This window comes from Suricata suricatta, chromosome 3 (assembly GCF_006229205.1).
Source record: "Suricata suricatta isolate VVHF042 chromosome 3, meerkat_22Aug2017_6uvM2_HiC, whole genome shotgun sequence".
Taxonomy (NCBI): domain Eukaryota; kingdom Metazoa; phylum Chordata; class Mammalia; order Carnivora; family Herpestidae; genus Suricata; species Suricata suricatta.
The window spans coordinates 11414709-11437988 of NC_043702.1; positions in this window are offsets into that span (position 1 = coordinate 11414709).

Genomic DNA, 23280 nt, shown 5'->3' on the forward strand with positions numbered 1-23280 from the left:
TCATTGATGCAATAGGGAACATATATCTAACATAAAAATGTGATCCTACAGGTGGCTTTAGAGAGACTTCTGGTGGTTATTTAAAATTAAGATGTATGTTGTGTTCACTTGTGTCTTACATCTCTATGCTCAGCAAATACTCTTAGAAAAAAGGGCTTTATTCTGAAGCCCCAGGACTGATGCTTATTGAACAAACGTAGGGAACATGCCCATTCCTCAACTACCATTAGGGTCAGGGGAATGAAATACAGTGGCAGGTCAGAGTTGGGAAATGTGCATATGGGAGGTGGCTTATTCTACAGAACTACTTTAGACAAAAAGAGAACAGTGTTTTCCAAAGAAAACCATGCTATTTCCATAAACAGGAGGAAGGTAGGCTCAGTAGGCAAAACTCTTGCAGGTATGTGGGAGGTTGGGGTAGGACGTGAGCTCCAGGCTCAAAGTTCAGAGTAGAAAGGACAATTTATAAAGTTGGTATCTTAAGACTTAGCTGGGCCTTTGAATGACACATTTTCCAAAAATATGACCTGCCCTGAAAAGTTGTGTGAATATTCTGTGATATATATGATCTGACTACTCTAGCACCTTTTGCAAAGAAAGTTCTTCCAAAATAGATTTCCCTTTTCTTTCACCTTTGCCTTACTGCTCCTTAGCATTCTGGCCGAGGATCAAGACTTAGATTTGGTGGAAGGTATTATCAAAAGGGGGAAGGCAGTTAGTCTTGGATAATATTAACTAATTTTTTTTCATGCTCTTCTGAACCATAATAGAAGCTTATTTTACTGAGAATTGACTATGCTCTTCCAACTCATATATATGGTGAAAGTTAATTTCTTAGATAGGGTCTTAGTAAATATGGTTGTTGTGTGTAATATTTCCATCCTTAGTATCTAGTTCTGAAATTTGAGAATATTTTTTTAAATGCTCTTAAAAATGATTTAAATGTTCTATTGGGTTCCAGACTGATTTTCACATATTTGTAAGAAAATAAACAAGCAAATTCATGGAGGCAATGAACTAACCAATTTCAGTATCTTATGTATGTTTGGGCCCCCCAATCTGGATTTTGTTCTCCCACCGAATCTTGTTTTCTCTTTGATATCCTGGTGATTTCTGGTGTAGTGGATTCTTTTTCCATACTAAGAGATGTGCTGTTAATGAGCTCAGGAATGAGGATTATTTAGATCAAAGCTTATTTATCTTTTTCTCTAATTATTTTTTTGAGGCCTGTGGTCAATTAATGTTTCCTTCCTAATACTACATTCCCTCTCCCTTCAATGTGATTTTCTGGGGGAGAGAGGATGTTAGTGTAGAAGAGTTCTTGCTATCCACTGAGAAAACCCATCTTTTACTTAACAATATGTAGGCTGTTTGCCTCTCAACTCATTCTGCCAGGGTCCGTCTCCAGTCTCTTTGTTCTCATCTCACTGCCTTATATGGGTGTAGGAAGGGTTAATTAATTAACACTTATAAAGAGCTTTGAAGATGAAAGTGCTCTGTTAGTGCCACCATCTTCTCTTGGCTTCCCCTGTCTGTGGATTTTACTATGTGGAGGTTCTTCCCAACTCAGCACAGGAGCACCTCCCCCTCAAGGCAGAGACACTGTTTGGACTTGTAGGGATAGGTTCCTGGATTTTCAAAGGAAGAAAACCTGGGTTTTGTAGCAGAGCATGAAATAGACCTGATGGCAGCATTTATTTTACTCCTGGATTTGCCATAACATAATAATCAAATTTTAGGTCAAACTCCTTAATTTCAGATGTTTTTTTTGAGGTGGGGGCATTGAATACATGTAATGGATTTATATTCCAAACCATCTTATAACCCCAAATGCCCTTTCTGCCATGAGACAAGCTCCAAGTTAGTTATTTTCACCAACAGTTGCTCCCACCCCCCACTTTCATCGCAGCTGACCGGTGTCCTGGCCTCCTCATGCTCCCCTGAAGTTCCAGCCTCAATTTTCTATCATAGTAGAATCTCACATCTTCACACTATCTCTGCTGACTTCTTTCTTAAACCACGTAGAGAATATTATTATTACTGTGTCAACATTTTTCCGGTGTGTTGCCCCTTCTCATACAAACACGCTATCCAGAAAGTGGATTGGTCATCAATGGGCTTTGGCTGATACAACAGATGTGGCCATAAATTCCACTCTATTTACTGTCACGTGAGCATGGCCCTTCTACGACAGTACCGTGGAGTCTTGCCCCTTCCTACCAGTGCCAGTGAGCTCTGAGAGCAGCCTCAAAGCCTTAGTGATCTATTGCTGTCCTTTTTGAGGGACCCGAAATGACTTTTGGTAAGTGGAAGGGAAGAGAGCCTTGTGAACATTTCACAGACATGTAGAATCCAAACCAAATGAAGACTATATTTCTTAATTTTCAGAGACAATGGTGCTGATTTGTAAATAGATGTACAGCCAAATAAAATATTGCTTTGGTACATTTTGCCCTTATGAAAATGATTCCTTCATTTGGGATGGCTGAGCCAGTGTTCGGCTTTGAGATATTCCTTTATGTTTTATTTGTCCTAAACTTGTGCTTAAAAAAGTCAATTGATTTGTCATGTCTTTACATCATCTTGCTATGTTTATTTCTGTTTTCTCCTTTGGTTTAGAGGAGAATTACAGAATAATTATCATGATAATTACCATTTAAGAGCACCTGCAATATACCAGGCACACACAAGATATGTTTCTTCCAATATTTCATTTAATCCTCATTAGAGTTCTCTAAAGTAGATTTTACTGTTCTCATTTTATAGAGGGGGGGGGGAATGGAGGATGAGAAAGATTACTAATTTGCCCAGAGTCATAGAGCTTGTAAATGGCAGAACTGGGATTGAAACCCAGGCCAGAGCACTTCCAGATTCCATGCCCAGAGTCCATGCTTCAAGTGTTGTTCTTCCTTTTTGGGACTATATTTAATGTAGCAAGAAAAAACTTATCCTCCTCCAGTGCATAAAATGGACGGAGGACTTTACAATCCACCCCAAGTGTCATCTAACATGGTGGAAAATGTTCAAGATTTTTCTAGCTGATTTTCTGTTTGGGTTGCAGTGGGTACATATTGGCTGGGGTGGCATTAAACAGCTCCTTAACCTGTTTGAGTCTCCATATTGTCTCCTGTAAAGTGGGATTTTTGCCATGGGATTATGCACGGGAAGTGTATAGTGAGGAGTGAGTTGCTATATCACAAGGGTTAGAAAGCAACTACATTATTCTTGATGAGAGATTGTGAAATTCTGAACTAATGATAATGGAAAGGAGACATATATGAGAGAAATGGCTTGGATGGGGGCTTGAATGAAAGAAAGGACTTCAAGATGCAGAATCACCCAGCTGGAGGTGGTTTAACTGAGGCAGGGACCACAGGAAGAGGAGAAGACTTGTCAGAGGAGATAAGGAGTTCAGATTGAAACATTTTGTGTTTGAGGTGATGAGAGAATTTCTATGTTGAGATGTTTAGCAGGACTATGCATTTGAAGTCTGGCCATGAGAAGGCCAAGTTAAAGATATAGGCTTGAAAGCCATCTGCAAAAAGGAGATATTTTGAGATATCAAGGTGAATGAGATTGTTTAGGAGAAGAGTGTGAAATCTGAAGCAAATTCTGGATACAGAAACTTGTGAAAGCCTAGACTTAAACAACAGGCATTTAACGGGGATCCCAACAAGGTTCTGAGAAGAAATGACAGAGACAGAAGGACCAGACAATGAATTCCACCACAAATAAGGAGAAGAAGGTTTTAAGAAAAAGTTGACATTCCTGTTGAGTTCTGCAGAAGTTGACAGGATCAAAGGGTTGCAATTTAGCAATTTAGAGAGTGTTGGAAACTTTGAGAAAATAGTTCCTGAAGAGGAGTGGGAGCCAAACCCATGCTGCAAGGATCTACAGAATGATTTAGTGCTGTGATGCTTGAGTGAGTGAATGGACACTGCTCAATGGGTCTCGAGTGTGATCTCGAGCATGTCTTATCCATTCAAGAGTTAGAGGGTCTAAAATGCTTGGTTGGGTGACTTTGCCTCTTGGGTTGGGTTCATCCAAAAGCTGACTCAGATGAGGATTTGAGTATAAGTAGTTTATCCAGGAAATGGTGTCAGGAGAAACCAGTAAGGGAATGAAGAGTTGAGGCGAAAAGGGACAAAAGCCAATACACGTGTTATGCTCAATTATTGCTATGGCACCTGGAGCCCATTTTGGCTGGAGACAATATGAAAGGCACCTCAGACTTGTTCTTTGGGGAGGGAAGGAAGCTTGAGTATTTATTCTCCCACTCTTATCTGTATTGACTAAAAGTTGTTCTCAGGGGGTCAACTCCTAGCACTGTGACCTGCCTCATGCATGCAGAAAGCACATTAAAGACAAACAAAACCCCCCAAACAACACAAAAACAAACAAACAAACAATAAAACAATAAAGCAAACAAAACCAGACCTGAGATAGAGTCCCAAGTGCTTGCAATAGGAGGCTGTCTAGATGGCGGGGAGTTGAGAGAGCAGTGGGCTGGGCCAGTTAGTTACAACTGGGAGTGAGCAGGACGAGGTGGAGATTGACAAGGGAAAGGAGGAAGGGATTAACCTTTATTGAGTGCCTATTACATACAGGACACCATGGGTGCTTTTGTGTGTGTGTACTTCAGCCCATTTCATCCTCAATCTTCTACATGAGGAAACTGACATTCAGAGAAATTAAGTAACTTTGCCACAAGCAACAGAGATTTGATTCTTCCTTAGATCATTTGAATACAAAAGTCTCCCCATCACCGGGCAAGTAAATGTGGCATGGCGCCTTCATGGGGGGCATAGCTGAAATGGGGGCTCGCGGTGTGTTAGGACCGATCTTCTCATTGAAGTGATGCTCTTTGTTTCTGAATTTGTGCTTTCATACCTTCTCTCCTTTGGAAGGAGTAATTAACAGTTGGGTATTTAAAAGGTCCCCTGCAGGCTGACAGGCTGCACATGGAAATCAAAATAACTAAAAGAATAATGAAGTGTGTTAACAAAGGATATTATTATCTCTTCTAATTATTTATGTTGTTGCAAACTGGAATGTAAGATTTGCTGTGATTATGCCGTATTACTGAAAATAGAAATTATTACATTCCTCCTGTCCTCCAGGGTTCCCTTCCTCCCTTTTCCTTGTCTTTCTCCTGGGGCTGCATCCTGTGGGTCCCCTACCTTTGCTCAGGCCTTCGGATTCCTTCCCCACCCTGCTGCCTGGATAGGGCCCCGCTGGCAACACTGATAGACTTCCCACTTCCTGCTTGGACTCTGTTCCTATTCATCTTTCCCGCTCCCCTTTCCTTAAAGGTCCCTTTCTGTATCTACTCAGTTAATCATGCAACTCGGGCAGTTGTGTTGTTTCTGGCTTTCCTCTGCTTCCCTTGATACTTTTTTGTGTCCTAATCCTCAGGCTCTTGGCACCAACTCCAGCTAATCTGATAAAGATCATTCTGGTGAGTGCTCTCAGTGGGAGAGACGGGGGCAGCACGGGACAGCCTCCAGGCAACCCCGCCCTCTCCCCAAACTCCCCACTCCCAGGAAGAGTCTCCCTATGAATGGCAGAATTCTGTTCATGATTTTCCAGTTTGGGTTTCATGTTTTTAAAATGTAAGATCTAAAAATAACAGTGAAGAACACTTAAAAAAAAAAAAAAAGAAGAATGGAAATGAGTACTGTTACCCACCCCACTGCCTTAACATACTAGTTATTTTCTTTCTACTTATTCCCTGCAAGTCTTTATTCTAGTCTGGAGTTTTGATTTCTACATTTTTTTCTAAAATGACAATATTTCAGAAATCACTTTAAGCCTCTTTCAACCCCACTGCTGTTAATTGTCCTTTTTAACGGCTGATTAATATTCCACGTGTGTTGGTGGCATCACCTTTAATAATTCTCTTCATGAAAACCAGTTTTCCTTTCTCTAGGACGAATGCCCAAGAGTGCAATTGCTGGGCCTTATGATAAATCTATTTTTCGTTTTAAAAGAAACTGCCAAGCAATTTTCCAGAGTGGCCGAGCCGTTTTGCATTCCCACTGGCAACATAGGGCAGATCCAGGATCACCACATCCTCCTTAGCATTTGTTGTGTGATATTAGCACTATTTTTCTTTTATTCATTCTAAAAGGCTTATCCCAGACCTAGCTTCATCTCAGACCTAGCTTATTGTTTTGCTGCAATTATTAATAGTGCTCTTTCCATGTTCATACAGTATCCGTTTCCTTAAAGCAGTATATGGGCCCCCTGTCGGGTCACAGTAGAGACGTAGCCACCCACTTCCCTCTAGTCCCCACTCTTGTATCTCTCGGTGGTTTCCTTTGCGTTTCCCTGATGGCTAGTGATGTCGGACAGCTTTTCATGTGCTTTGTTTCATCCATGTGTCCTCTTCAGTGAAATGAATGCACATGCCCTTTGTCCATCTTTAAGTTGGATTGTTTATGTTTTAATTTGAGGTTTTAAGATATGGTTTGAAATACCTATAGCATGATATTTACCATCTGCACCACTTTCAAGCGTGCTCAATAGCATGAAGTACCTTCACATTGTGGTACGACCAATCTCCAGGACTGTTTTCATCCTGCAGAACTGAAATTCTGTACCCGCTGAACAACGAATCCACAGCACAGAGCCCAACACCACGGGGGTCCAACTCACGGATGGTGAGATCATGACCTGAGCCGAAGCTGGATGCTTAACAGGCTGAGCCACCCTGGCGCCTCCACGTATTTTTTTTTTTAAATGTAGGGAATTATATTTAGAACATGAGTGGGATCAGTAAGGCATAAAGTATGTAACTTTTAAAGAAATATCTGGGTTTTATTTCTAATTTAGAGAATGACTATGATATTGGGAATCTCAGGTGCTGGGAAATTGAAACTCTACTGATGAAAGAGCACATATGTGAGATATTTCTAGGGAGGGGGGTCTTGGAATGCCTTGCACAGAGAGCAAACCACACGTTCTGGTTGATTTCAGACAGTCCAAAATCACACCTACTTTTCCAGTAACATCATTAATAGTGTCTCCTCCATTATTGAAGGGTGACCGGTTTCTTATATATGGAATATGGTCACCCAAGTTGCTTTTTCCATCTTACTACTCTAAGGACAATATCACAGACCAAAAGATTTTTAGATCATTGTCTTTCTAAGAGACTAACTTGGTGCTTCAGCTTCAGAAAAGTACAGAAATTCCCCACTGGAAAGAATCTTAGCTAACATTTGTCTAGTACCTATTATGTGCCAGGCCCTCTTCTAAGACTTTCACATATAATAATCAGTTCTCCCCACAACCTTTAAGGCAGGTCTTACGTTCTCATTTTCATTTTATAGGCAAGGCTGCTGGGGGACAGAGAAACTAAGGAACATGCCAGAGATTTTGTGGCTAGGATTGTAAAGTTCTGGTTTAAAAAGCAGCCCCAGAGGCTGTACCTCAGCACTGCTCATCTGCCCCTCTCTCCACATCCTTGGACAAATGCATGAAGAGAGCCTGAGAAGGTGAAAATGTGACAGTGGTGAAGGGGCCCCACTCCAAGTTTGCATCTTGTAACCAGCTTAACAGTGATGCGTGGCAAGTAAAATACTGCAGACTAATGAAGCCAGAATATTTCTCTGTGTGTGGGAAGCACAGGTATAGTGATGACTTGGTTAGAGTTGCAGCTATGCATTGCGAGACCCTGGGCAAGTCAACCTCTTCATGAAATACCTAACTCACGTATGGTGTATCTAGGCAGGTGGCGAAGGTTGGTAGTGTTGAGTTACGTATCAGAAAATCATCAGAATGCATTGAGTTGGCAGTTGTCTGTACCTTGGTCTGAAAAGTCACAGTTCATTCTTCTGTGTTCCACTCTCTGTTCTTGAACAGTGGCAGAGAAGCTTTCCTCTCACATGCTACACTTTCAGAAGGTAAAGGTGGTAGTGGCCTGAACACACATGTCAACGGAAGCAGACACCTTGGTCAACATCCAGGTCTCGTCTTTATTTCTGAAGCAACGTCACTCTCATTTTCCATCATGTCCCTGAGCAGGATGGACATTTATAGCTCATTGGTAAGTGTCCAATTTATAGCACGTAACTACAGGCAGCATAAAGAGACACTCAGTTCTGACACCACATTGAAATTCCCGCTGAATATATGGGAAGCTGAGTGAATGCTCTGGGTGTTACACCATTCAGCTCTGAATAATTTTTATCAGAACAAGATATATTCCCCTCTGTGTAGATGGTGCTGGAGGGTTTCAAGTTGTATCACTGGCTGCTCTGGAAGGGTTTGAAGAAAAACAACAGATGCAGTTAACAGTAAAAGAAGAATTTAAACATCCCTTCTAATCCAGCTCAAAATTAGGACCAGAGAAGATCCCTATTTTGGCCATGTTGATGTTGTGGATTTTGGGAAGGAGAGGCATTACGGAGGTGTGCTCTAGAAGCCAGGTTTGAATCCTGATGGGAATCCCAGTGCTGTCACGCGTTAGCTGTGGCCCCGACCAGTTCCTTATTCTCTGTGGTTTGGTTTCTTCATCCTCAAGACGGGGATGATAAGGCTGCACATGCTCACAGGTGAAATGCAAAGATTAAATGAGGGAACCCAGGCCAAGAGTTTAAAACAGCAGCTGGCACATAGTAAGCCCACGGTATACACTGATTTTTATTTATATTATTCTAAAAACCTGTGCTTTGAAGTCCACTTGTCCAGAAAAATGTGGAAATCTACCTATAACACACCATATATACCATCCTGGTGGATTGGAGCTTCTCAACCTGCCTGTTGTGAGGGAACAGTTTTGATGGCTTTTAGTTTCTTTCTGTTTTTTTTTTTTTTTAATTTTTAATGTTTATTTTTGAAAGAGAGAGAGAGAGAGAGAGACAGAGCATGAGAGGGAGATAGGCAGAGAGAGAAGGAGACACAGAACTCAAAGCAGGCTCCAGGCTCTGAGCTGTCAGCACGGGGTCTGACATGGGGTTTGAACCCACCAACCATGAGATCATGACCTGAGCCGAGGCCGATGCTTAATGGACTGAGTCACCCAGGCTCCTTTCTTTCTGTTTTTAATGTTTATTTATTTATCTTGAGAAAGACAGACAGCGAGCAGGGGAAGGGCAGAAAAAGAGGGAGACAGAGAATCCCAAGGAGGCTTCGCACTGTCATTGCAGAGCCTGACGTGTGGCTCAAACCCACAAACTGTGAGATCCTGACCTGAGCTGAAGCTAAGAGTCGGAGGCTTAACCAACTGAACCGCCCGAGTGCCCCTACAGCTTTCAGTTTCTCAACTGCCTGTCCAGCCTGATTATTTTGTAAGAAAATTGCATGTTGCAGCAGTGTGAAATTGCTCTAAGAGTTTCTAAATACTTCTCACTTTTTCTTCTTACCTCATCATTGACCAGTGACACCAGTCTGCTTACCAGCCCAGTTCTTCGACGATGGTATCACCGGCGGAGAAATTTCCTCTTTGCCCTTTGCCGTCTGTAGTGGATGTCCGTTCTCCAGCGCCCCTTCACCTTTGCCCTCGAAACAGCATCTCCTTTCCCTTTGGGAACTGCCCCTCCTCCATCCCATATGCTCGGGAGGAGTCCCAAAGTAGAGTGCTCTGCCCCTCCTGGATACAGGGAGGATCCGTCTCTGTCTCCAAGGGAGACAGATGGCACCAGCAACCTGGGTAATGTGAGGACAATTTAATAATGACAGTGTTTACATAGTTGGGGGCAGGATTTAGAGAAACAAACGAGAGATAATGTAGTGTTTTGGAGCCAAGAAAAGCGAGGCACACTTGCTACCTCTAAGCCCAAAAGGTGAAAGGAAAAAGTGAGAAACGCGTCCTGGAGAGGGAAGCAAGGAAGACGGCTGTCTGAAAGATGAGCTGTGATCGAGGCCCCAGACGCCATAACCCTACACTTCTCCCATGCTTTAATCTCAAGTAAGCCCCTCCCACTGGCCAAGCCCAACTGGACGCCAGAGAGAAGGGAGCCTTTATTCCTTTTCTGCAGGCCGGGTTCTCAGGTCGAGGGCAGAAGGAGGTGGAGAGTGGCTCCCAGGATGACCAACCGCTCAGGTCTGCCTGGGTCACGGAGGGTTTCTGGGCCAGGGAGCTTCCAGGGCTAAGGCTGAGCCAACCCAAGGCAAACTGGGACCATTGGTTACCCTAGATATGGAGAAGCAGAGAGGGGGCCATAGGTCCAAGTCTGACCCATCATAATGCATCCATTTTCTTAGCCACAACAATGTGTCTACTTTGTCTATTCATCATCCCAAGCAGTGTGTGCTCACGTGGGAGTGGTGAGTAATCTAATCCAATTAAGTCTAATAATGAGTGTGAGGCCCTCAGGCTTTATTGAAATCACTGGGAGTTCTGGGCAGGGGCTAGCCCATAAGGGATCCATAGTGGTTGGTGTAATCTTAATCACACTGACCCGTTGTTCTCCATTTTCGCTGTACTCTAGGATCCCCTGGGGAACTTTAAAATTACTCTTGCCTTGGGGCGCTTGGGTGGCTCAGTGGTTGAGCATTCAACTTCAGCTCAGGTCCTGATCTAATGGTTCGTGGGTTCGAGCCCCATGTCGGGCTCTGTGCTGACAGCTCTGAGCCTGGAGCCTGCTTCGGATTCCGTGTCTCCTTCTCTCTCTGCCCCTCCCTGACTCATGCTCTGGCTCTGTCTCTTAAAAATGAATAAATGTTAAAAAAATTACTGTTGTCTTGGCTCTTTTCCCTGATAATCAGATTTAGTCGGTGGCAAGGTGGCCTAGGGGATTCCAATGTGCAGCTGAGACTGAAAATTGAATGCCCTCGAATGAGGATGCTGAGGGACTTGGGACGGTAGAGCTGTGCTTCAGGCTGCTGTCAGGAGTGCTGGATGCAGCCTGAGATCAAGGAGCTTCACTCCATATTCGTCAGTTGGGGTCAGGGCTTTATGTAAATGACCTGTCTTGGGAGGAGCTAAAACACTGCACATCTCGGGCTCTCTCAGTGACGCCATCTGAGAGCAAAAGGGGAGGGGGGCTAAGCTCTTTCAACAGTCTCCTGCCCCAGAGTCCTCTTGTAGGTGTATGAGGCTGCATTTTTAGTGGGAGTGGATCTACCATCCTCTGCCCTGGGAAGCATGCCTGTCCCACAGAGCACTGGGGTAAGTGCAGTGAATCTCTTAGCTTTGTGAGCACTCAGCTGGCCTTCCAGGAAGCACTGAGAGAATCATCGACACGGAATAAATACCACTAGTAGCACTGGGGCAGGACTAGGTGAGGCAAGCGAGGTGTCCAGGAAGAGAATTTAAGCAGGCATCCACGTTGGCTAGGGGAACAAGTGCCTGCTTAAAACTGGACCCTTGGCACCTTGCCCTACCTCATCCTTGCCCCAGGCTGCAATTCCCAAGTCGTCTAGAAACTTCCCCTTTGACAAGAGGCTCGCATGTGGAGTTTGGGGCATCTGCTCTCCTAACTGAGATTGCAGGGAGTCATGTCAGATTCTGCTGTTTGGGTTTGTCTCTTGGTTTCACCTTGATGCCGATGGCAGCACTCTCGGTGGTCCCAGGACCCCTCCTTCCCCGGCTCACATTTCAGCTTCTCTGAAGGACCCACCTCCATCTCTTTGAATAACTCCTTGCTTGGGCCTCTCACAGTGGATTTTTGTCGAGAGCCATACAGCTTCTATTTTAAGGCAGATCAGCTAGAATATCCTTCCAAACTGGAAGCAAAGCTGAAGCTGGACTAAATATCCAGGAGCTATGGTGCATGACTGACTGCCTGCTTCATTCAGGTGCCTTGCTGATTAAAAAAAAAATTTAAATTTATTTATTTTTAGAGAGAGAGCGTGCGAACATGCACAAGCCAGGAAGATCCAGAGAGAAGGAGGCACAGAATCCCAAGCAGGCTCTGCACCATCGGCATAGAGCCCGATTTGGGGCTCAGACTTACTAACCATGAGATCATGATCTGATCTGAGATCTGAGATCAAAAGTCGGACACTTAACCAACTGCACCATCCAGGTGCCCTATGCCTTGCTGATTTTTAAACTCTCAGCTGCAAACCTATTGTCTGCCTTTGAGAAAACTCAAATCACTTTCACATGATATGTTCCAAACTGAAACATCACTGTATTATTCAAACTGACTTTTTTGTACTCCATAACTGTTTCTACTGAAAATTGCCAGGGTGCCTGGATGGCTCAGTCAGTTAAGCTTCTGACTTCGGTTCCGGTCATGATCTCACAGTTTGTGGGTTCGAGCCCCGCGTCGGGCTCTGTGCTGACCGCTCAGACAGAGCCTGGAGCCTGCTTCAGATTTTGTGCCTCTCTCGCCCTCTGCCTCTTCCCCACTCATGCTCTAATTCTCTCTGTCTCAAAAAAAAAAATAAAATAAAATAAAATAAAAGAAAATTGCCTTCATTTCAAATAATGAATTGAGAGTTTAATTATGAGTCAGTTTATATATCTGCATATATATTTTCTCTTAAATTAGAAGTCAGTCTTATTTCTTATCAACAATGAAGCCACTTTCCACCCTCTCGTCATGAGTTCTTAGTATTGGAGCTCTAAAGTTTCTTTCAAGTGAAGGGTGCTTTGGAGCAGAGCTCTGGCTTTTGCTGGTGTTATGGGGTGCCTAGCGCTTTGCAATACTCAACACAAGTGAAACTATAACGGTCACTTTGTGCTCATCATGCAATGACGGCTTTGCCTATCACACGCCACGAAGTCAATGCCTCATCGTCATCATGGCCACCAGCCAGAATGTATCCTGACCTGACCCCTTCTGTTTATACAAAGCAACATAAACTGGGGACTCCACACAAAGGGTCTTATTGGTGGATGACTCTTGGCTACTGTCTATTTCCCTGGGACAAAGAAAATGGGCCTAGAGAATGAGGATGAGGGGAATGTAGGAACGTTGGAATATGAGATGGTAATAAAGGCCGAATGGGAGATGGTGCGATCCTTTCCTTCGGAGTCTGTTGGATATGCTTCTCTCCTTTTCCAGTGACAACAAGGACACATGTGTGTTGCCTGAGGTTGCAGAGTGAATCCACATCTACTTGGAGATTGTGATTCCTAAGCCTTGGCTCTGGCCTTAGGGGTGTTGGGGGGGGGTGGTGGTTGTGGGGTGCTGTGGGCAACCATTAATACTGAACTTTACTTTTTTTAACAGTGAAAAAAAAGGCTTTGGAAATCAGTTTCCCTTCACCATCACTATTGATTTTCCACTGCTGATAGATCCATTTTTTAAAGACCATTTGCATGTAAATCAAGCAGACACGTGGGTATTTGCAGTTACCTTAGCAGCACCCTCATTGTCATTAATTATTTATCATTTTTAGTTACTTTGAAAGGTGGGTTCTGTGGTCTTTTCACAGCTAAAACTGGTTTTGTTTAAAATTTTTTTGAACATTTATTATTATTTTAAAAATGTTTTTTGTTTACATTTTATTTATTTTTGAGAGACACAGAGAGACAGAGTGTGAACAGGGGAGGGGCAGAAAGAGAGGGAGACACAGAATCGGAAGCAGGCTCCAGGCTCTGAGCTAGCAGTCAGCACAGAGCCCAACGCAGGGCTCGAATCCACGAACTGTGAGATCATGACCTGAGCTGAAGTGGGACACTCAACCGACTGAGCCACCCAGGTGCCCTTGAGCATTTATTTATTATTTTTGAGAGAAAGAGATAGAGCATGAGCAGGGGAGAGGCAGAGAGAGAGAGGATCAGAAGCAGGCTCCAGTTTGGAAGCAGTTCTCTCACGAACTGTGAGGTCATGACGAGCCAAAGTTGGACACTTAACTGACTGAGCTGCCCAGATGCCCTTGAAAACTGGTTTTTGATGATTGTGCTGCTAATTCCAAGTCAAGGTATGTGGTCTCTTGTAACTCATCTAAGCTGGAGAGGAAGGACCCCGTCACTTGGCCTGGGTACGTACTGTGCTTACTGAATGAATTTTTACATAGATGACCATTCATGAAACCACCAGTGTTTTGAGATTTCATATACTGTTGTTTTGGAAACCTTCTGGTTCATTTGTTGTTAGTATTGGTGAACTCTGACTATGGAAGTTTTCAAGCATTCACAAAAGCAGAGAGGGCAGTACAATGAATGAACTCCCAGGTACACACATCCGCCTTGCACCAGCGATCAACGATTTGCCAGTTTTGTCCCATCCACCTCCAGCCTCTTGTTTTTTTATTTTTGTTTGCTGAAATATCTTAAAGCAAATTGGAGATGCCAGAGACTTTTTACTCATAGATGCTTCAGGAAACAGATAAGGACATTTGAAAAACCAAAATCACAATACTATTATCATACTTAGTAAAATTAACACAGTCATTTAATGTGATCTAATCCCAGCCCACAATTTATTTATTTTTATTTTTAAAAAAAATTTTTAATAGTTTATTTTCAAATTGGTTTCCATAATACACCCAGGGCTTCTCCCCTACAACCAGCCCACAATTTAAAAGTGCCTTATTTCTTTTGGCTTCTTGAATCAGAATCCAATACTTGCTGCTGTTTGATTTCTGTTCCTTCAATGTTATGAGTATTGCCAAGGACCAATTATTGGCCAGGGGCAGAGGCAGTGAAGACCCAGGCAGCTTAGTCTCTGACCTGAGTGTGGTCACAGTCCCACAGCAAAAACAGGCACAGAGGGGCACCTGGGTGGCTCAGTTAGTTGAGCCTCCTACTTTGGCTCAGGTAATGATCTCAGTTTGTGGGTTTGAGCCCTGCATCGGGCTGTCAGCTCAGAGCCTAGAGTCTGCTTTGGAGTCTGTGTCTCCCTCACTCTTTGCCCCTCCTCTGCTCATACTTTCTCTCTCTCTCTCTCTAAAGGAAATAAACATTAAAAAAAAATGATTGCCTGAGAAATCTCTGGGGAGGAGACAGGCAGTGGCACAACCCAGGAAAGATCTAGTCCGCACTGATTTTTCCCCCCCTAAAGATAGTTTGTTATTTTCTTCTTGCTTAGAGATACCCAAAAGAGGTATCTTCTGATATTTTGGTGTGTCTCTCCAATTTAATGCACATACATACACACACTTTTTGTTTCTCTAAAATTTTGATCATAATTGTATATTATTTTGAATCCTGTCTCTCTCTCTTAATATTATGCCTTGATATTATGCCAGAGATTACAAAACAGGACTTCAAATGAACATGTTATTCCAACAAATAATGACATCATCATTGACTAATTATCCTCCTATTGTTGGACATTTATGTTGTCTACTCCTTCCTGTTTTCATTGTTGGCATTTCAGACGGGTAACCTTAACCTTTGTTTGCATTTATACCGAACTTCTACACCTATGTCAGAATTGCAGTCCTTGATCCTCCGTTGCTCTGACTAAAGCAATTACTCAAGTTTTCCGCTCAAACTATCTTCTCATGCCCAAATGCAACCAAGCAGTAGCCACAATAACTTCAAGAGGCTGGTGTGCAGTCTGGACTTGCAGCCCCAAACTCCACCCACCGAGTGGATTTTGAATAACAGCTCATCAAGCAAGTGGGCTGACAAGGCTTTGACCTGGGGTTTGTAAATCAGGTTAACACTGCGGTTGGCTCCCGAAGCACATTTTTTTTTTCCTGGATGCTCCTCACTTACCGTGATAGCCACTTTTTTAAAAAAAAGTTTATTTATTTATTTTTGAGAGAGGGAGAGAGAGAGAGAGCAAGAGCGAGAGCAGGGGAGAAGCAGAGAGAGAGAGGGAGAGAGAATCCTAAGTGGGCTCTATGCTGTCAGCACAGTGCCCACGCCACCCTTTTAATCGACTGATAATATCTATTTCCATAATAAAGGGGAGTGAGATTTAAAATATTCAATTTTGAGAATCTACCAACAAGGGACAGGTTGTTCAGCTAGAAGTAGAGGCTATTTTGTGGAAAACATTAGAAATACTCCAATGTTCACTTGTACACCATCAAGGACCTTGGTATAGTAAGTTCATCAATTCTCTCCTAAATCATTTTTCACTGTAACCTTAAATTGATCATCTGAATTCTTTCTAAGAATGCTATGGTTAGATTACTTGGGAATCTGGGTATAAAATATAATCTCTCTGGTGTTGATGTGTAATCTTATCACAGCATATCTAATGGAACAACAGGAATTAGAGGTAATGGATCAAATCAATTATTTACCCTTCTCCAAAGAAACATGATAAGCCAGCAGAACAGTGTGAAAATACAAGGAATTTAGTTGGTGAGAAGAAAAAGAAGAAAAACAAAAAGAAAATGACAAAAGTTGGGTGTGTTTCTAAGGACGTATGTCTTCAGTAATCCACTTTGATGTGCCCAAGTTTTGCTGTGTATATTTAATGCATTTTGACTACTATTAAAGTCAATGTTTATTAACCATTGCTTCCGACTTTGGGAAGGAACCATCATGTACCGCTTGAAGGTTGGTCGCACTTGAGTAAAGTGTGTGCCCTGTGCGAATTCATGGTCCAGAGTGTGCACGTAGACTTCTTCTCCCTCAAGAGAGTGGAGAAAACTTTTCTTGCATGTTTGGCAGGATTCAGTTGGGGACGGTGGTCTGAATCTAAGGCTCCAAATTTCTTTTTAGATATTAAGAAGCATGATTCTCAAATACCGACCTTAAATTTCCTTCTCAGACACTTCCACTGTGGACCAGTAAGGAGCAGGCATTTGTTAATTGTTGTTTACTGCAAAGTAGAAATACAACGTCCTAAGAAATTGTGTATATGGAAGGTGAGGAAAACAGAATGTTGGAAAAACCAAACCGTTCATTAAAGCATTGTCATCTGACAGGATTTAGAGATGAATTCATCTAGTGAAGGGCGACCATTGTTATTGTGATGTCCCCCTTCCCTTCATTTTTGTGGAGTTGCTCAAAAGAGAAATTTAAGAGAAGGAACCAGGATAGAGATCCAGGAAGTGTAATGGGCTATAGGATGGGGTGGGGGGACAGAGGAAGGAAGTCACTGGTTTATGTAATACCTTTGCATTCCATTTCCTGTTTTTCTAGGACAGGTTTTGATTCTATTTGTGTATGTAGGAGTCTTCATATCTTAGGGGTCTCAGGAGGGTTTGATCAGACTCTGATATTGGGGAATAATACTAGGATTCCTATTTGTTGATGTTTGAAAGTCATTTATCTTTCTTTTTTTAGATACATCGAGAAAAATTTGAAAATTTCAGAGAAACAGAAAAAAAAGGAATTCCCATAATATCATTATCCAAAGAAAGCTTCTGTTGTTCATGTCTCTTCTTTCAGTCTTTGTTTTCCATATATTATAGAGCATAGTGTCAAGACTGTAATACTTTTATGGGGTGCCTGGCTGGCTCCGTCAGTTAAGTGTCTGACTCTTGGTTTTGGCTCAGGTCCTGGTCTCACAGTTCATGGGATCGAGCCCTGAGTAGGGCTCTGTACTGACAGCATGCAGCCTGCTTGGGATTCTCTCTCTCCCTCTCTCTCTCTGCCCCTCTTCCACTGGTCTGCAAGCCCAAACTCTCTCTCTCTCTCTCTCACTCACTCTCAAAATCTCAAAAAAAAAAAAAAGAATAAACAAAACAAAAAGACTATAATATTTTTGAAATCAAGTGGATCTCAGTTCAGGTACCTGTTCTCCTACCAGCCAGGAAGAGTGATCCTGGCAGAAACCCAGCTTACTAACACCTTGATTTTAGACTTCTTTCTGTGAGGACTACGTGTCTGTTGGCTAAGTCCTCCAGTCCGGGCTATTTTGTTATGGCACTCTGAGCACACTGGTACCCCACCTATGCACCCTGTGTGTTTGCACACATGTGACAAATGCACCCTCACACACTTAGTAATAAGAGAGAGCACCCAAGTGATCTACTTTGTATCTTTGCCAACACCGTGACTCTAGGAGTTATTCTTTGTGAAATGTACTAATTAAGTAAATACACATATGACAGAAATGATCCTTAATTTATAAGCAGTTGCTTATGAATTCGAAGCACTGTGACTAACAGTGACAGCTAGAAGGCAAGAGGAGGAAGCTTCTGGAGAAGGGAGGAGCTAAAACTGGCAAGCAGGAGAAAAGCATCTCCCATTAAGCCACCGCCGGCTGAGGTGTGCCCCCCTCGATGTTACCTGTATTACCCATCACCCAGCGGCGACTTGCTCTCCTGAGCACCTGCTCTGTGCTCCCCCCTCCTCACGCCACTGCTGCGTGCATCCTGAGCCCTTCCTCAAGCACCTGAGTTCACGTCCCAAATGAAGAACTCTTTGTAGCACTCACAGGAGGCCAGGGTTCCTGCTGTAGAACGGTATGGACATTTCCAATGTCACAGCTGTTTTGCAAAGATTCCTGGGGGATTTCAAAACACACTTAACTCGGGGCGCCTGGGTGGCTCAGTCAGTTAAGCGTCCGGCTTCGTCTCAGGTCACGATCTCATGGTTCGTGGGTTCGAGCCCCACATCGGGCTCTGTGCTGACAGCTCAGAGCTTGGAGTCTGCTTCAGATTCTCTCTCTCTCTCTCTCTCTCTCTTTCTCTCTCTCTCTCTCTGTCTCTCTCTGACCCTCCCCTGCTTGCACTGTCTCTCTCTGTCTCTCAAAAATAAATAAAAAACATAAAAAAAACCCCACACTTAACTCAGGAACTCCATCCCAAACCCTGAAAACGTGTTGCTATAGACGTCTGAATCCATGCGTCACATACTTTATATTATGACTTGAAATTGCTCTCCCTTTTTAGTGTTATCTAGTCTTGTCAGCTTTTCTGGGTAGTAAAGCATAGAGCATTCTGGGCTTGGGAAGTGTGCAATTTCTGGTTTAGACATCAGCTACTAACTTTGTTTGCGAGCTCACCATTGTCTTGTCAGACTATAAATGGAAAGTTTGAAGTCATCTCATACCCTCAAGCCACATTGTGTATTATATTGTATCAAGTCAAATCGAATCCTTCCACCTGAAAGTTTCTTAGATGGGCATGGTTTGGGATACAAAGAAATTCAAATTATATGCATTGGCTTTAAGGAATTGATGGTCTAGACGTAGACTAGAGACTTGTATTATTCTAACCTCAAGAAAATGAGACAGCAAAATAAGACATTTCAGAAGAAAGGAAAATGATCGTCCCTAGCTTTGTATCATGGGGGTTTGTTGGTGATGATGGATGTGGTGACAAGGTAACAAGACAGGAGAACAGGAACCTGGTCTCTGAAGTCCGTGTTTCATCATATCCTGTTTCCCTGCTCATCCAGATTCTCAGACTCTCTCAGCTTTCCCAGTGGCAACATGGAAATGGTAACAAAAATCCCATCACGACATACTGTTGTGAAGGAAACATGTAGAAAGTGCTCCACAGGTGTTTGCCAGGTAGTAACCTCTCAATAAATTCTAGGTCAGTTTGTTTGTTTTTGGCTTTTAAATTTAAAATGCATTTCCACATAGGGAGAATTTTCAGAGTGACCCACACATTTTCCTTCATAATTATATGAGCTCTATTTTTAATGTGATCAGAGGGCCTTAAGTGCATGAGCACGAGGAAGAGAGTTTTTTCATTTTTAATGCAGAATTTTGCTGTTTTTTTCTCCATCACTGTTTTTTTTTTTTTTTTTTTTTGGTAAACATCAGAGATGAATAAAGGGAAGCCAGTCCCACCTGGGAGTCGGAGGTTCCCGGAGGGCATCAATCTGTTCCTGATTGCCGAATTTTTTCATCTCTTTACGTTCTAAATCCTAGGAGTTTTGACAATCACTACGTGTCTTCAGTTTCTCTCAAGGGGAGAGTGGCACATCCGTTTGTGTGCTCTGATTTGGGGGTTGGGTTCCGAACAAAGTATCTTTGAGAATCTGCCATCTGAAAGTTGGAGGTTTGTAAGTTGTCTCTTTCTGTATACAAACAGTAAACTGGAAGATAAACGAGTTCTACATAGAGTTTACAGTGGCTGAATTGACATTTTGTGTGTGTACATGGGAGAGATTTTTTTCTCTTGTGCTTGAGCACAAAAAGTAATTATCTAGAGACCAATAAGGCCTAGAGGTCAGTCTTTTTTTTTTTTCATGTTTTCAAAATGGTATCATAGGATGATACTTATATTCATTCCCAGTCTGTTTTGTGGCTGTATGTTTCTCTTTCTATACAACATTTTCTGCTGCATTTAATCACCTTTTTGAGCTAACAAGTAAATTCCTTTCAATTAATTAAACTGCAAGGCTGAATATCATAATTCTATTACCACAGATATTATTAAAAATACATACAACTGAATAACAACAACAAAAAATTCCTTTGACTGCATTTTTCTTTGTTCTTTACCCACAGAGAAAATAAATTCCAAGTACCTAATTTAGAAAGGTGAGGTTGGCTAGCCTTAGGGTTAAAATTCATGATAGATATTAAATTTGCTAGAAAGCCAAGCAATTGACTGTATACTTAAGTTGTAAATTAACACGCTCTTTATATGAATATACACCAACACAATCTTTGCCTTTAGTATCTTATACAGTGTGTGTGTGTGTGTGTGTGTGTGTGTGTGTGTGTCTGGTGTCTCAGGTTCTAATGAAACCATAGAGGACAGAAGTTCACATATTTCATAGAAGGTAAACATACAGAGAATTATAGGTGTCGTGTTAATGATCTTATTGAATAAATATTGCTTCTTAGGTAGTCGCATTAACATTAAAACAATAGTCAACATTGTGTGTGTGTGTGTGTGTGTGTGTGTGTGTGTGTGTGTGTGGCTACAGTGTATGAGGACTCTTTAGAAAAAAATGGAGAGCCAGCTATCATAAAAATGAATCACCCTTTCAGGTTAGATTTTTTTTTTTACCTCCTTAGAGATCTAATGATTTTTTTAGATCTACTTGTTTTTTTATTCTGCCAGACAAGGAATCCTATTGTTTTGAATTCAACAATGTTATTTTACAAGAGAATTTTTCCCCCCGGAGGAAGTCTATCACTTCTGTCTGCCCTGATTGCTTATGCACTTTGTTGTTTCTAATGGTTAAAATACGAATGAGGGGATTCCTAATCGCCAAACATGGTTGAGAAATAGGATTCACAACAAATAAGTGTTGGAGCAAATTTGAGCTTTTAAAGCATGAATGCAATGTTGTTCAGGCAAAATGAACAAGGGCTTCTGTTTGTCAGAGGGAAGAACCCACTGGAAGATGGGAGGAGGTACGTGGTAGTGATTTGGACACATATCATCATGTCACTCACCTTGCGAATTGTCTTCAGGCACATCTGTAGCTGACTCCTCTCTGACCTGTTCTTTCCTGGGTGTGGATCACCATTCTATATTGGGAGAAGGGGAGCGACACGAATTATTAGTTTTTGACTGGAAAAACAAAATAAAAAATTTTTATTTTTAGGCTGTATATTACTAGAAGGAACATTTTGTTATTTAGATTTAAAATTTTACTTATTATATAGAGTCATTGATTTACACTATTTGCTATGGACTGAATTGTGTCCTCCTCTTAATTTCATATATTGAAGCCCTGACCCTAATGTAGCTGTATTTGGATCTAGGGCCTTTCAACAGGTAGTTAGGGTTAGATGAGGTCATAAGGATGGGGCCCTAATCTAAGAGGACTGGTGTCCTTATAAAAAGAAGAAACCCAGGGATCTACGTGCACAGAGAAAAGGCCGTGTGAAGACAGTGATGAGGTGGCCATCCGCATGTCAAGGAGAAAGGCTCCCAGAGAAAAGAGCACTATCAGCACATTGATCTTGCATTTTTTAGTCCCCTGGAACTGTGGGAAATAAATATGTGTTGTCCGGGCCCCCCAGTCTGTGGTATTTTATGACATACCTGGCAGAATTATATACTATCGATCAGTGATTCTGAAGAAATGGTGCATTCAAAAAATAAATCTATTGTATTTGTTTCTATCACTCACACATATGGTTGAGTATCGTTAGCAAATTATCCTCTTATTTATTGAAAATAGTAAAACCTGAGCCTTAATGGCTTTATTACCCTACAATCAAGGAGATTACAGGAACCTAGGATCTTTTCTGAGAGCATGCTAGCCCAGCCACTATTGGAAGATCCAGTTAATTAAGAATAGTCAACCTAATTATCAGAAGCACTTATGAATACAAGACCATCAGCAGGTGGGCTCATAAAGAGGCTGAAGAAAAGTACATGTGTGATATTCATCTGTATTGTAGGAAGACTCAGCAGCCTTAAGTGGGAAAGTCTGTAACATTAGTGAAAACAGAATAGCTGGCCATATTCTTTGCTTGAACTAACCCATCTTAAAGGTAGGCACTCCTGCCATTTGATTATGCAGTAGGAAGACAGTTTGGGATATTAATCAATAAATAGCAAGAGATGCCTCATAAGAATTGTTATAGTAGAACAAAAGAACCAAATTCTTGGCTTGTTTTGTAAGCTCTAAAAATGCTGAAAATGAACCAAGGGTTGAAGGGGGAGGTAGTGGGGGAAGGGAGGTGGTGGTAATGGAGGAAGGCACTTGTGGGGAAGAGCACTGGGTGTTATATGGAAACCAATTTGACAATAAACTATTCTTAAAAAAGACAAAAAAATGCAGGTGTACACATACAATGCTGATGAAGTAAGAGACAGCAACGTCTTCCTTTACTTATCTTTCTCTTTCTAGATAAAGATTCCATGGACTTGGCATGAGGTGAAACTCAAATTTGTAGAAGAAACTTTCAATGCCACTTCTTGGGAAGTGGCCCAGAGCTAGCTTGGGCAAAGAGTAGGAAACACACAAGTGAAACCTCAGGTTAGTGAGTTCACTTGAGAGTTGAGGAGTCCTATATTCCTTGCTTCCTGGACACAGCTCTTAGATATCACAATTTTCTCAGTTGACAAGACACTTTTCATGACAGGAGTACTCTGAGCAGTGTTGGGACATGTAGGTCAGAAATCACTATGCAGAATTTCTTCCCTCCTAGTCATAGATTTCCTGTGTGTTCAGATGGACCTGGGATGTCTTGGGCCAAGAGGAAGAGAGTCCACCGGAGTGTCTCTGGAGCTCCACCATTGAAGAGCTGAGACCCTGAAGACACATCAGGGACATGGATAGTTGGTGTGTCTGTGCTTCTAAGTCTTGATCTTTGCATGCCTGTAGGACCAAAGGGCTATCTCGAAAAACAACTCTGACTTTCGTGAGATAATGTTTCTCTCTTCCTTATTCTTGGCCTATGAAATGGGCATTCCAGATGAAAATCTGAGTTTATTTTTTGATTGTTTCCTTTGCAGTGCAGAAGCTTTTTATCTTGATGATAAAGTAGTTCATTTTTGCTTTTATTTTCTTTGTCTTTAGAGACGTGTCGAGTAAAAAGTTGCTGCAGCTGAGGTCAAAGAAGTTGTTGCCTGTTTTCACCTCTAACTCATCATCATGGA